Source organism: Anser anser (genome assembly GCF_964211835.1).
Source record: "Anser anser genome assembly, chromosome: 3".
Lineage (NCBI taxonomy): Eukaryota > Metazoa > Chordata > Aves > Anseriformes > Anatidae > Anser > Anser anser.
Window position 1 is genome coordinate 45535942 of NC_139722.1, and position 13218 is coordinate 45549159.

The following is a 13218-nucleotide window of genomic DNA, read 5'->3' on the forward strand; positions in this document are numbered from 1 at the left end:
GCAGAAATCAACGTGGCTTAATCAAAACCACTTTTCAAGGTCATTATTCAAATACATAACATATTTTACAACTGCTCTTCTAAGTCCTTATTTGGGAAAAAAAATCTTTAGTTCAAAAGCAGAACATACCAGACACCTTGATGCTTTCAATGTTGATGTATAAGATTTATTATGTGGAAGTTCAATTTGCCTACGAAAACTGTGCAGGAGCCAGTAAATACTGCCTCTGAAAGAACCACAATACTGCAATCTCTTCTAGTCACAGGCACTTTGTTGGTGTGCAGGGTAGACCATCTCAGGTCCTGCTGAGTTCAAGTGATCAGCAGCTCTACGCAACATTTTCCCCCAGATAACAATTACTTTACAGTTACATAACACATTTGTTTTTCTCATCTGTACATAATTTTGTGACCTTTTGTGACTTAGGAAAGATTAACTAACAATATACAAGTTTTTACTTCTTTTTACCTACCCAAACTTCATTTTGTTTTTTTATAATACATAATATATATATGTCTATATAAATATATGTATTGGCTTTTTGCTAAGCTTTGTCAAAATCTTCCAGTACACGGGGAAGTCGGTGGCCTATGTTTGCATTTGTCTCAGCATCCACATTTTCACAACTTCTGCCTTCTGTCACTAAAAAGATTCACTAGAAAAACTGTGCGTAATCTTTTGAAATCACATGTACTTTTATAGAGTTGATAAGCCATCACAATACAGCAAAACTGTTGCACATATAAACATTTTCAGTAAAACTTCAAATATGTTCCATTAGATGTTTCTAAATGGTTGGGGAGACTAGATATCTGAAGGCAGGATACACAGAACATTCATTAACATTTTGATTTCTATTGCAAGTGCCAAAAAACAAATGTGAGAAACTGATTTCTGAGGTACTTGGCAGAATGATGGTATGGGGTCCCCTAGTTGTACAAGCACCATCTTAGACACATGACAACTCCATTATATGCAGACACTATTCTATATCAAAGGGGTAGCAAATATATTTTATTTGATTTGAAATAGTCCAATGTCTGATTAACTGTTGATATTAATACAGATAATCCAAGATACCATAATGCTTAAAAATCATGTACTTTTTATATGTAAAAAAATAATACATAATTTATAAAAGCAATCAGATTTCAAGTTCCACTACTTTTGAGTTAAGAACATTAAATATTCAAAATAAAATTATTTACTAATATCTTCTATTATTGATTATCAAAGGAACAAAATATTCTCTCATAAAGACAGGATGATGTTGAAAAATGTTACTCATCTAATTAGAACAGTTTTAAATGTGAACTATAGCATGAAATATAAATTCAAAGCCAAAAAACTTTCAAATCTGAAAGTCTTGTGTAAATTTTTCGGAAAAGTTTTCAGGCCATACGCACATCATCTGCAAATATGTCAAAACAGTATCTGTCTTGCTTGTCTATTGTTGTTTTTCTAGTTTTCCTCACAGGTTAGCAATGATTTTACCCAACAAAAGTCTGAAGCTGAATAAAACCACTGCCTGAAATGCATTCCGATTCATCCTACACACTCGGTGTCCAAATGCTCTAGAAATATCAAACACCCTAATTCATAATATTTTCTTAATATCCCATTCTAGAGAATGCATTGGAAGTGTTGATGGTATTCATTTCAATTTTTTTTCCCTATTTGGACTATGGGAGATGCTAGGACATTGCACTTGTGGGTTTTTAGAATTTCTTGAGATATTTATTGCATATATTATATATGATTGTTGCTTGACAAAGAAAGAGGTTCACACAATGGCCATTCAGGAGATCTTAAGCCAAACCTTGTTTCCTAGCCAAACTGGATGACCTAGTAAGTCAGTTTGTATTTGACAGGAAGGAAATGTCTTAGGAAAAAACTTACTCATGTTGGTATTTTTCACGTCTTCTCCAACTTCTAAAACCGAATTTAAGATCCTTAAGATATTAAGATTTGTTTAAGTTCTACCAAAAGCCTACTAATTTTCTTATAATTTCATGCGAATAAAAATTTAAGTCCTAAAATTTTTCACTTTCTGTTTTTTAGCTTTAAAATGAATTATTTATGTATTTATACTGACATTGTCCAAAGAAGGCTTCTTTGGTGAGATGTAGAGGGTGAGCTTTATTTATTTATTAAGTATTCATACTGGTAACCAATGATGGAACACAGGGGAACAGCACAAAGTTGTGCCAGGGAAGGTTCAGACTGGACACAAAAAGTTTCTTTACCATGAGGGTGGTGAAACACTGGAATGGGCTGCCTAGAGGAATGGTTGATGTGTTCAGTGTCCAAGAGTCATTTGGGCAATGCCCTCAATAACATGCTTTAACTTTTTATGTCATGAAGGCAATTGGACTAGATACTCTTTGAAGGTCCCTTCCAACTGAACTATTTCACTGTATTTAGTGTTGAAATTCACAAGTCTTCTCATATTGCTATCATCTTCAAACTGCATTCTTCCAGCAGCTTCTTAAAAGCCATGCACTTTAAAGTCTGCCTACCATTTTTTTTAGCAATGTTATTTTCGTTCCATAATACAGAATGAGTTCCTTTTTTGTTACCTACCAGTTTTCATTATACTTCATATACAGCTTGTGTATACTCTAGCCTTGTCAAAAACATGTTGCTGTCACTCTAGTTCCTACTAACGTAACTTCATTCTAGTTCTGCCTTTTGCTAATGAGCCAAAAATTACAAACATAGTGCATGTAAAAAGATGTATCCAAGCACACATGTGATGTATCTCAAAAATCGGATGGTAAGAATACTAGTTTTGTTATTATTGTTTTGAGATCTTTTGTAATCATTGACTAGAGTTTTTGGTATAACAATCTGGTAGCAAGAAAAAGAGGTCTCTGAAATAATTAGGTTCTTCAAGAGAAATATAGCAAATCTAGCCAAATTATTATTTTACTATGCTAAAGGTGCTATGCAACAGTATCTGTACATACTAAAGCACGGCTGTTTTATATAATACAACAATGCTTTCCAACAAGCCGGGATTCTTCTGAATCTTAGCTGACTTCTGAAATTCTATTACAAAGAGGGTTAGGATGAATTCAAAACAAATGGAAGAGAAAACTAAATGTTGCAGTTTACTGGGTCTGGCTGGGATGTTAACTTTCCCTGCAGCAGTCCATACAGTGCTGTGCTCTGCACATGTAGCTAGAACAGCGTTGGTATCACACCAGTGTTGTGTCTGCTGCTGAGCAGTGCTGGCACAGCATCAGGACTCTCTCTAAACTTCCTAGGGGGTGGGCAAAAAAGTGAGAAGGAAACATCACCAGGGCAGTTGACCTAAACCAACCAAAGGGATACTCCATACCATATGATGTCACACTCAGCAATAAAAGGTGGAAAAAGGAAGAAGAGGGGAGGGGTGGGCTCTTGTTGCAAAAACGTCTGTCCTCCCAAACACCGGCTACGTGTGTTGAGGCCCTGCTTCAAGGACGTGGTCAAGCATCGCTCATTTGTGGGAAGTTGAGAATAATTTTTTTTTCCTCTGCACTTCCACATAGCCTTTACTTTTTTTTGTTGTTGTTTTTTTTGTTCTTTTTTTTTCCCCCTCCCTTTTCCCCTTTCCTTTTTTCCCTTTAGTTAAATTGTTTAATTAATAATAATCTTTCCTTAATATTTTTTTTTCCCTTTAATTAAATTATCCTTATCTCAACCCATGAGTTGTTTTTTTCCTTTACTTCTTCCCCTCCTCATCTAAGGAGGGGGAGTGAGAGAGTGGTTGTGGTGTTCAGCTGCCTAGCATGGTAAAACCACCACATGCAGAAATCAAAGCTTCCATATCTTCTGGCCTCCTACATGGAGAAATTTTGATGATATAAATCAGATATAAGATATGCTAAAACCAAAAACTGTATATACACATAATACAACTTAAACCAGAAAAAAAAAATCAATAAACTTCTGGAAAAAAAATCTGCACAACTTCCTGAAACTGTGCTTAATCGCTTTTTGACCCATTTTGTTTTCTCCAAAGCACATCTGGCTCTCAGTATGTGGTATTAATAGACTGTGGATCAAATCCAATTCACTCACTCTTAATGGTTGCTTCTAATTGCTCTTTTATTTATTTTTTTAAGATGTGCACTCGTTTTCACCATATTACTTCACAATTCATTTTAACTAGATGTCATTGCAAGTTCCAGTGCAAAAATGCTTCTGTCCAGATCTGATCTAGCCTACATACTGTACAAATAAACTAAAGGAACAGTTAAAAAGCCAAAACAAGTTTACCTAAATTATGTTATTTGGGGGACCTGGAAGAGCAAAGTAGATGATAACTGAAACAGTGAGCATGCAGAGCTAAACAACTCCATCAAACCATAATCAAATTAAACAGCATTTGGAAAGCTTTCTCATTTCAAAAAAAAAATATACGAAATTAAGAACTGCAGTGAAATTTATTATTTTTTCTCCATCTGTTCTGAAAATACTTTTTCTAAATGAAAAACTGAAGCAAGCATCTAAATGTACCTTGGAACAAAAATATGTTTAACACTGTGTTCAACAGAAGGAAATCTATCAATAGGTAAGTGAACAGAACATTTCATGAAACAGGTGAATTTATTTAACTGCACTTATTCTAATCATGTCTTTATAGAGACAGAGTCTGATGGAAAACATACTGAAATATGCCAAATGGTCAAATAAAGTGTTAAGAAACATGTTTTTTTCTAATTACCTCAGTCTGAAAACTTCAATTTCATAACAAAATTGCAGTCTAAAGACAGACTAACATAGGTATTGTTTTACAATATAAATAAATTCATCCTCAGGGAGCAAAAGAAACATGGTCAATTAAGAGCGATATTCTGAAGGAAAAATATTAAGCAATCCCAGAAGAAAGCACGTAAGTCTATTCTTCTTATGTTAACTAAGTTTTGTTCGGCATTTTGTTTCAGGAAAGGCAACTAAAAAGTGTGTTTTGTGATGACCTGCATCTTTAATAATGACCAGCCACTTAAAAATAATATATATGGATATATATATAACATATAGCATATATATATCTATGAACCCTCTGTTTACTTCCCATAAAGAAATCTAAATATACTTTCTAACAGAATTTCAGTCCCTAAACTGTATCAAATCTGAGATTAATGTAATTATCATGAGATACAAAGTATAACTGATCATCAACAAGCAGTATTCATTGTCAGGGAATAACACACAAAAAAACCATGCTTACCAACTTTTCAAACATTATTCCTCCTAAAACTAAAACTCCTGTAGCTACAGTATTTCCTGACAAATGGATTCCTAACAATACAGTTTATTTATATGCTATTTTCTAGTCAGCATAAGATTTCCATGTAATGTTACTTAAATTGCATGTGACCAGAACTGTTTGCCAGTATAGTTTAGTGCAAAAGAAAGAAAAGGTGCCTGAAAAATATGATTATTGTCTAAAATCTCACTGTGAACATATTGCACAAGATTACACATTGCAGCCAAGAAGAAAATTGGCAAATCTTGGGAAAAGAATAAAAGATCTAAGGGTCATTAGTAAATTAAGCTGCATTTAAAAAAAAATAAAAAATTATTGCCTGAAACAATCCCTGGGGATTGGGGATTGAAAGCAGATGAAAACAGCCAAAGCAGAGCCAACCAAGCTCTTCAAGGGAGTATCAAGTAGGGACTGGGGCAGAGAACTCCTACTTTATCTCATAATTACTTCTCGCTGGGGTCTTTCCAAGTGATCAGATATTGCCAGTCTTTGTACCTGTTAAATCACTGAAGAAAACATGAAGAAAAAGGAACTTTTCGGTCCCAATAAATCTTACATATTTCTAATATATACCTGAGCTTCATTACAGACTATGAAAGCAAATATTGGTAAAAGTCAAAAGTGGGTAGCTGGCTGTGTTGCTGTGGAAAGAGTCCTGCTTCCCAAACTTGTGAATAAGAAAACAATCATATTGGATTATTACTATTTTTCTTCCTCCTAAACAGACTTGAAGTTTTCTTTTGAATGTTTCTTTACTATACTATTAGCTTATCTACTCAATACTTATATATAATTCATATAACAATGATTTCAAGTTGAAATCACATTACTTGGTGAAGTTATCAGTTAATAACTGCTGTGAAAAGACCCAATAACTTTTTCATTTTGACCTGGACTACATGTTAAAACATTCTAGCAGCTAACTGAAGGAGATTTTCACAGTTAAAGGATAAAAGAATATGCATCTTTTCTCTTTGTCAATGCACCAGAATAAGGTTATAACTTCAAGAGAGACAAAAAGATCAGAAATTAACATATGAGGGATACCTAAGTAATTAAGTAATGTTATACTAAGATCAACATTTATGCCAAAAGAACACATTAAGAAATATAGAAACCTCTGTATGTGCAGAATCAGCAAAATAACTTGCTATAGCTACTCATTATAATGAGCCTGACATCCAGAAACCTCTATTTTCCTAATATTTTTTCCCATATCCCCAAAAGGAAGAAGTTTCAGTGTATTTAATCGAATTTTCATTTATTGTGATTTAATCAAATACATTGAAACAAATCTCAGTATATAAACCAAGTGAACAATTAGAAACATTATTTTAAACTATGCAACTTTGAATTTCAGTTTCTGTATTTACAAGCACAAATAAAGAAGACATTTTAAAATTGTATTTACCTTAAAATTTGTATTGACTGAATGCAAATACTGCACTACATTGGGGAAGGGCTGTGGAAGATTTAATTTAAGGAAAGCAGCTTAATCAAGAACATAAATATGACAACAGTTTCAAATGATCTTACTAAGCACATTTAGTATTTAATAGAAAATTTTGTCAACAATGAAAGGGGATGCTACAGGCAACACATTATCCTACAGTTTATCAGAGCATTGCCATGGAAGATTAATAAGAAAAGGAATTAATTCTTACATTTACACTGATGAAATCCATTACTGATCTTAACCTGAAAAGCTCTGTAATTGCTAAAAAGTTGCATACAAAAGCATGAAACATCTTTTCGTAGTTCGCTGAACAAAAACATCAGCACCTCTGTCAGGTATGTTTGCAACCTCAAAGATCATTCTAGAAAAAGATCTGCTATCCCATTTGGCTTCCAGGACTCTATTACAAACACAGCATAGCTTTTGGAAATAGAACAAATATTCATGAGACAGCTTTCCAGCTATGAACAGGATAAAATTAATCATTGTTGCATATCAAATTGATGCTCATGATGGATAAAACAGAATATATAGTCAAGTCAATAGATTTTGGGGAAAAAAAGTCCATTTTATTTCTCACAGAGTAACAACAGACTTGTGTTACCTCAGTGTTGTAACTGTCAGAGCTTGAGAGACAAGCCAACAAACCTGAAATTGTTGGATCAGAGAACTAAAAATGAGACTGATTTTCAGAGAGACTGAGCATCCATATTTGATAACAGAATTCAGCCTATACCACATATTTTATACTTTCTGATTCATAATAAAAACACTTGAAAAATTCAGTAGATTTCAGCTCTGTTTTAGAAAAGAATGAAAGTATTAAACTAAAGAAACTCTTAAGAACCTTAGTGCTATGCCCATCTTACTATAAATTCTTGGAAAAAATCAATTCAATTTCAAATGTTTGTTTTCTTGCTCTGACAGACCAGCCAGACATCTTCTACCTAAACTAAGTAGTATATATAACTGATAAAGTAAGAGAAGAGGGAATTTTCCAATGCCTTAAGTGTTAAACTGAATAAAGATGTCTCCTCAGAAAGCACAATACAGACTCAGAGAAGGAATCTGGTGGTCAAATGCAAGAGGTTAGACTTGACAATCATTAGGGATCTATCTCTATCTTATCTCTTCTCTTCTTTTCCCAAAGACCATGCTCAAATAACTTACAAAGTCTGATGAACAGAATGACTAGCATCAGTCATGATTACTATACCATCACTATTTGACTTTTTGGCTATGATGCTGCTCTAATAGCTGAGACAGTTCTGTGCATTCTTACTTCTCACTTTTGAATCTTACCATTTGTAAATTTTTAAAAGAACAAAGGTCCTTTTTACTGTATACTTCATGTATTTTTAGAACGTCTAATTCTGAAAGCGCCACTTAACTTTTAACTCGGTTAATCAAAAAATACAAATTGTTGTTTTAAACTTATGAAAAAATATACTCTGTAACAGAATAATGTAACATACCAGTATAAAGGGTGTACCTTTCCTTTGAAAAGAAAGAAAACACCTGTACTTTGAAAGTAAATAAACAATATTTTGTTCATGCAGCATTTTCCATTCATATATATAAGATTTCAATTTAGATAATGGTTTTCTCAGAAATTTACAGGTAAAGGTTCACATATCAGTTTGTAACAGAAGTGTGGTTCTGAAGCACAAAAGATATCAATACTGTGGGCACTGCACCCTAACACCAACAATGTTACTCTACAGAGCAAAAGAAAAGATCATTAATATCTAGCTGCAGATTGTCCTGATCATTCAACACACCTACAAAATATTTTTTTTTTACTTTTTTTAAAGTAACATTACTCCAAATTAATTGAAAATAACGTGCTTTGAGAAAGGTTTGCCCACTTTCATTCAAAGAAAACTTTTTCTAACTGCTATAAAATAATAGACTTAATTATGCCCCGCATTCAGCTGAGACTTGATATTCAAAACAAAATGCAGGGGTAAAGAATATCTTTTCTCTTTAAGCTGGTCTCTCCAAAACCTAAATGTCCATCTAAATCCCACTTAACACAGCTCAGGATTCATTAGAAGAGTAGGAACACTCTGTATAGAACACATTTTTCTTCAATCTGTCAGTTGTTAGGACCATATCATCTCATGAATTTTATCTCTGACCTTTAAGCAGGTGAATAAACTACTGAATAAAATATTCTGTGAAAGAAATATAAAGAGCTTCATATCATTCTCTGAGAGATAATTAGCAAATATTTTCCAAAAGTAAAAAAATAGTAATTATAAAACAAATAGAGAACTTCAGTATATGTTTGACATTTAATATAGCCTAATGTATTTGAATACGGCTCCTCATTTTATTTTTATAGTTTTTTTAAGACATATCAAATATTAGATATGTTATTAATAACACAAAAATAAAATGAGGATTTGCTCTGAAATAATTAAATGTCAAACAAATGATTACACATCAAATATTTGATGAATGTTCTCTTAAAAAATTCATTTCTAATCATTTAAAAACATTTGACTGATAATTAAGAGGATTAGTAGAATTCCTTTCATATTTTAAAGGCCAGCAAAGAACACAATGCTTTTAACTGTTCTATTTTTCAGTTCTTCCTTTGTGTTCAAGTAGTCTCCACTTAGTGTCTAGACTAGAACATGCACGATTTGGGCATTATTTATTCTTCTAAGTCATACACTGGATTTCAGTATGTTTCTAAACATCTTCATCTACTAGAGTGCACACTGTATACAGAGTACAATATAAGGTTTATATTACATTATCAAGATTATTCTCTGTCACATATTGCTAAATTTCATGTTGAATGAAACAGCAAGACTGAATGGCCTTCAGTCTAATAATTTTGGGATCTGTGCCAATAAACATCACTTTATACAAGATAGCTCTTGTCAGACAAACATGATATTGTCATCATGAGGCTTAAATTATTCACTGCATCACACAGAAGTGATATAACGCATTTAGACTTCTGTCAGAAATTTCATTTATATGGTATGGCACTAGGAATTTAGTACTATATGAAATGAATTTCACTTATTAAGGAGATTAAAATTAGGCAATGATGATCAAAGAAATTAATTGCATCTATCAACTCTGACTTGATGAATGTCTAATGAGTTTCTTCAGAGATCTGATATGACCCATGAATATTTCATATTTGTACTGTTGATCAAAAATTTTAAATGTGATCATGCTGATTAAAAGTACTGTTTGGAAATAAGAAGCACTGTGAAGGAATGGTAAATGCTTACAAGGATAGGTCAGTTCTAGTGTTATTTGGCTCACCGAAAGGTTCAGCTTTAAGATACCTGGGAACAAAAAACCTATGTTATGTTTTGAGAATGGATTTTAAAAAGATCCCCGAAAAGCTAGGCTCTTAAACGACATGTGTTCTATCAGTCTACTCCTCAATTTATTGTATAAGCTGTATTTGATTTATTGTATAATGCTTAAGAACAGCTATGCCAGGTCAGATCAGAAGTATGTGTAGCGCAGTTTTCTCTCCCAACAGCAGCCAACAGCAAATGCTTAAGGAAGAGCATGCATCCATGGTCTTCACAGTACATTCTCCTGGACACCAGAAATTTGCCATTAAGAGACTTACTGCGTAGCCTGACCTACTCCTAACAACAATTTGCTATCATTTAAATAAGTAAGAACCTTTAAAGTGAAAATTTTGAAATAACGATGAGAATCAGCATGAGATCCTAGGTTCAGAGCAGTAGGTAGAACAATTCAGACATGAAGAGTGACACACGTCAAGACTATATGAACATTAGAAATAGTTGCTGTAGCTCAAACACAAATTTCAGTTCTATATGAACACAAACTGTTCAATACTCTACATAGAATCATAGAATATCCTGAGTTGGAAGGGACCCACAAGGATCATCGAGTCCAACTCCTGGCACCACACAGGTCTACCCAAAAATTCAGACCATATACTAAGAGCACAGTCCAAACGCTTCTTAAACTCTGACAGGCTTGGTGTAGTGACTACATCCGTGGGGAGCCTGTTTCAGTGCGCGACCACCCTCTCAGTGAAGAACCTTTTCCTGATATCCAACCTGAACCTCCCCTGTCGCAGCTAGACAACGTTCCCTTGGGTCCTATCACAGGTCACTAAATAAACATAGGATCGCAGAATCATCTAGGTTGGAAAAGCCCTTCAAGATCACCTAGTCCAGCCATCAACCTGACCTACTAAGTCCCATCACTAAACCACGCCCCTTACTGTCATGTCCGCATGTCTCTTAAATACCCCTAGGGACAGGGACTCCTCCACTTCCCTGGGCAGCCCGTTACAATGCTTGACTGTTCTCTCTGTGAACAAATTCCTCTTAATGTCCAATCTAAACCTCCTGCGGACCTACCTGAGACTATTTCCTTGTGTCCAATCACTTGTCACCTGAAAAAAGAGACTGATGCCCTCCTCACTGCAACCTCCCAATAGCTGGTCTTTCTTGTTCATAAAAACTAAGAATCCATAGCTTCTGGCTATATTACAGTATATGAAACACTACTGTAATCATGCAGAAAGTAGTCAGAAGGAGCAAAGATTCCCATGAATTACAAAAGAATTCACTTGTTTTTAATTAAAATTAAGGCCATTTTCGTTCAACTCCCAAACCAGAAAACTTCTGTAAGTATCTTCTGAAGTTAAGTCAGCTTTGCTTTAGCAAAGATCAACATTTTGAACTACAGTCCTCAAACAATTCCAAATTTGATTTAGAACTAATGCTTGAATTCATAACAAATGTATGTGTACTGGAATGGAGATCTAGGGGGAGGAGAAGAGAGAACAGAAATTTACTATCTCAGTTTGCTGTTTCCCCTAAATTTCAGTGTGATCGATAAATACCCTTAAAAGAAAGTTACATCAGATATGCAGCCAACCAGCCTATAAGGCCACCTTAACTAACAGTCTTAATTTGTACTATAAATGCTACCTTAAATCATTGTCCAGGCACAGGTAGCAAAAACTTGTATTCTAAATAGGCTTAGAATTTAACTTTACTGTGTGCTGTTTCTCTGATTCCCAAGAAGATAAGAACATGTTTTCTAATTCATTTAAACCCAGGATGAAAAGAATAGCTGAATACACAGCAGTAGGTTTCACTAGAATACAGAGTGGATTGGGCAAATACTTTTATACATCACATAGTATGCACTGCTGATTTAGGATTATGCAATCCTAACTTCATCAGTAGTAGTTTTGAGTTCCTAACTCAATACTGGTATTTTTGGTGGCTTAAACTATTTTTCCACATATTAGCACTGAAAAATTAAAATTAGGAGATTCAGATTTTGTTCTAAGAAATATAATGAGAAAAAGTTCAGCACTAATTTTCAATGTTGCAGTAGAAATATGGGATTTTTCCAGGTTCAGGTTTAATGTTATTTTAAAAATGCAGCAGTTAATAACATCCACTAGAAAAAGAGGGGCTTTTTAATATGCTATTTTAAGAAATATAAGGACATGGATTTATAATTTAGTATAGTTCCATAAATATTTATTGCAGCTTTCAGAACCATCTTGACAAAGAACATACTTGATTATGATTATGATTTCTTCTCTAATTTATAATTTTCCCTACATTCATAAAATTTGAGTTTACCAACTGTAATGTCCCTGCACCATTCAGAATTAATACATCTGAGTGAATCCCTTTCCATTCTTTTCAGAGGTATAAAATAAGGTAGTGTAATTGTTACATCCAAGAAAGACAGAGAATGTAACTCCCTTCTCCCCCCACTCAATTCCTAATTCACAGGGGCCAAAAATACTTAGAGTTTATCAACATATTTACCAGTGAGAGAAAATATCTTATCCATACATTAAACTTTCTATAATGAAAAGGTATTTCCTCTGTGTTCTGCAATTTAGTTGAGGAGCGAGGAAGAACATTATTTTTCAAGGAACATTAACAAGACACTGGTAACGCCAATCATTACCTCAAATTATATATCCTCAAATATAAAAGTCACATATAATAATGAATTAAGAATTCTTTTTGGAAACTTTCTCTCAGCAGAAATACAGGCATATTGCTTGAGTAGATGAAAAGTTACTATATTAGAAAAAAATTTGAAAGGTCAACTAACACAATTCACACAAGGACAGAACAGTTAGAATGCATAAAAATGTATACAGTCTCATCTGGCGAGTACTTGGCTACTGCTCAAAATACAAATAATTTATGATCCATATACATATTTCTTACACAAAACCTGATTAAGAGGGCTAATCCTTTGTGAGATTCAAATGGCTTTCTCACTTTTGACTCTCAGAACAATTACTTTTTGATTGCTCGCCAGTAGGTGATTTATGAGGAAAGTCTGATGGTTTTGGAAAGGTCGTAAATTTACTGGTGATGTCAGACTAATACTTTAACAGGTTTCTGTTGTAAAGAGTGGACAGCAGCAAATGCTTAGGGAAAGAGTGCAAAATAAAGGATGTGTGCTCTCCCAGAAAGTGGAAATTATTGACTTAGGG

General features: G+C 33.8%; 1 protein-coding gene across 5 annotated transcripts in view; it reads right to left on the minus strand.

Moving 5' to 3' along the window:
- ASCC3 (activating signal cointegrator 1 complex subunit 3) overlaps nt 1-13218 on the minus strand; it is a 282651-nt gene that overhangs the window by 123040 nt on the left and 146393 nt on the right. The window lies entirely within an intron of this gene.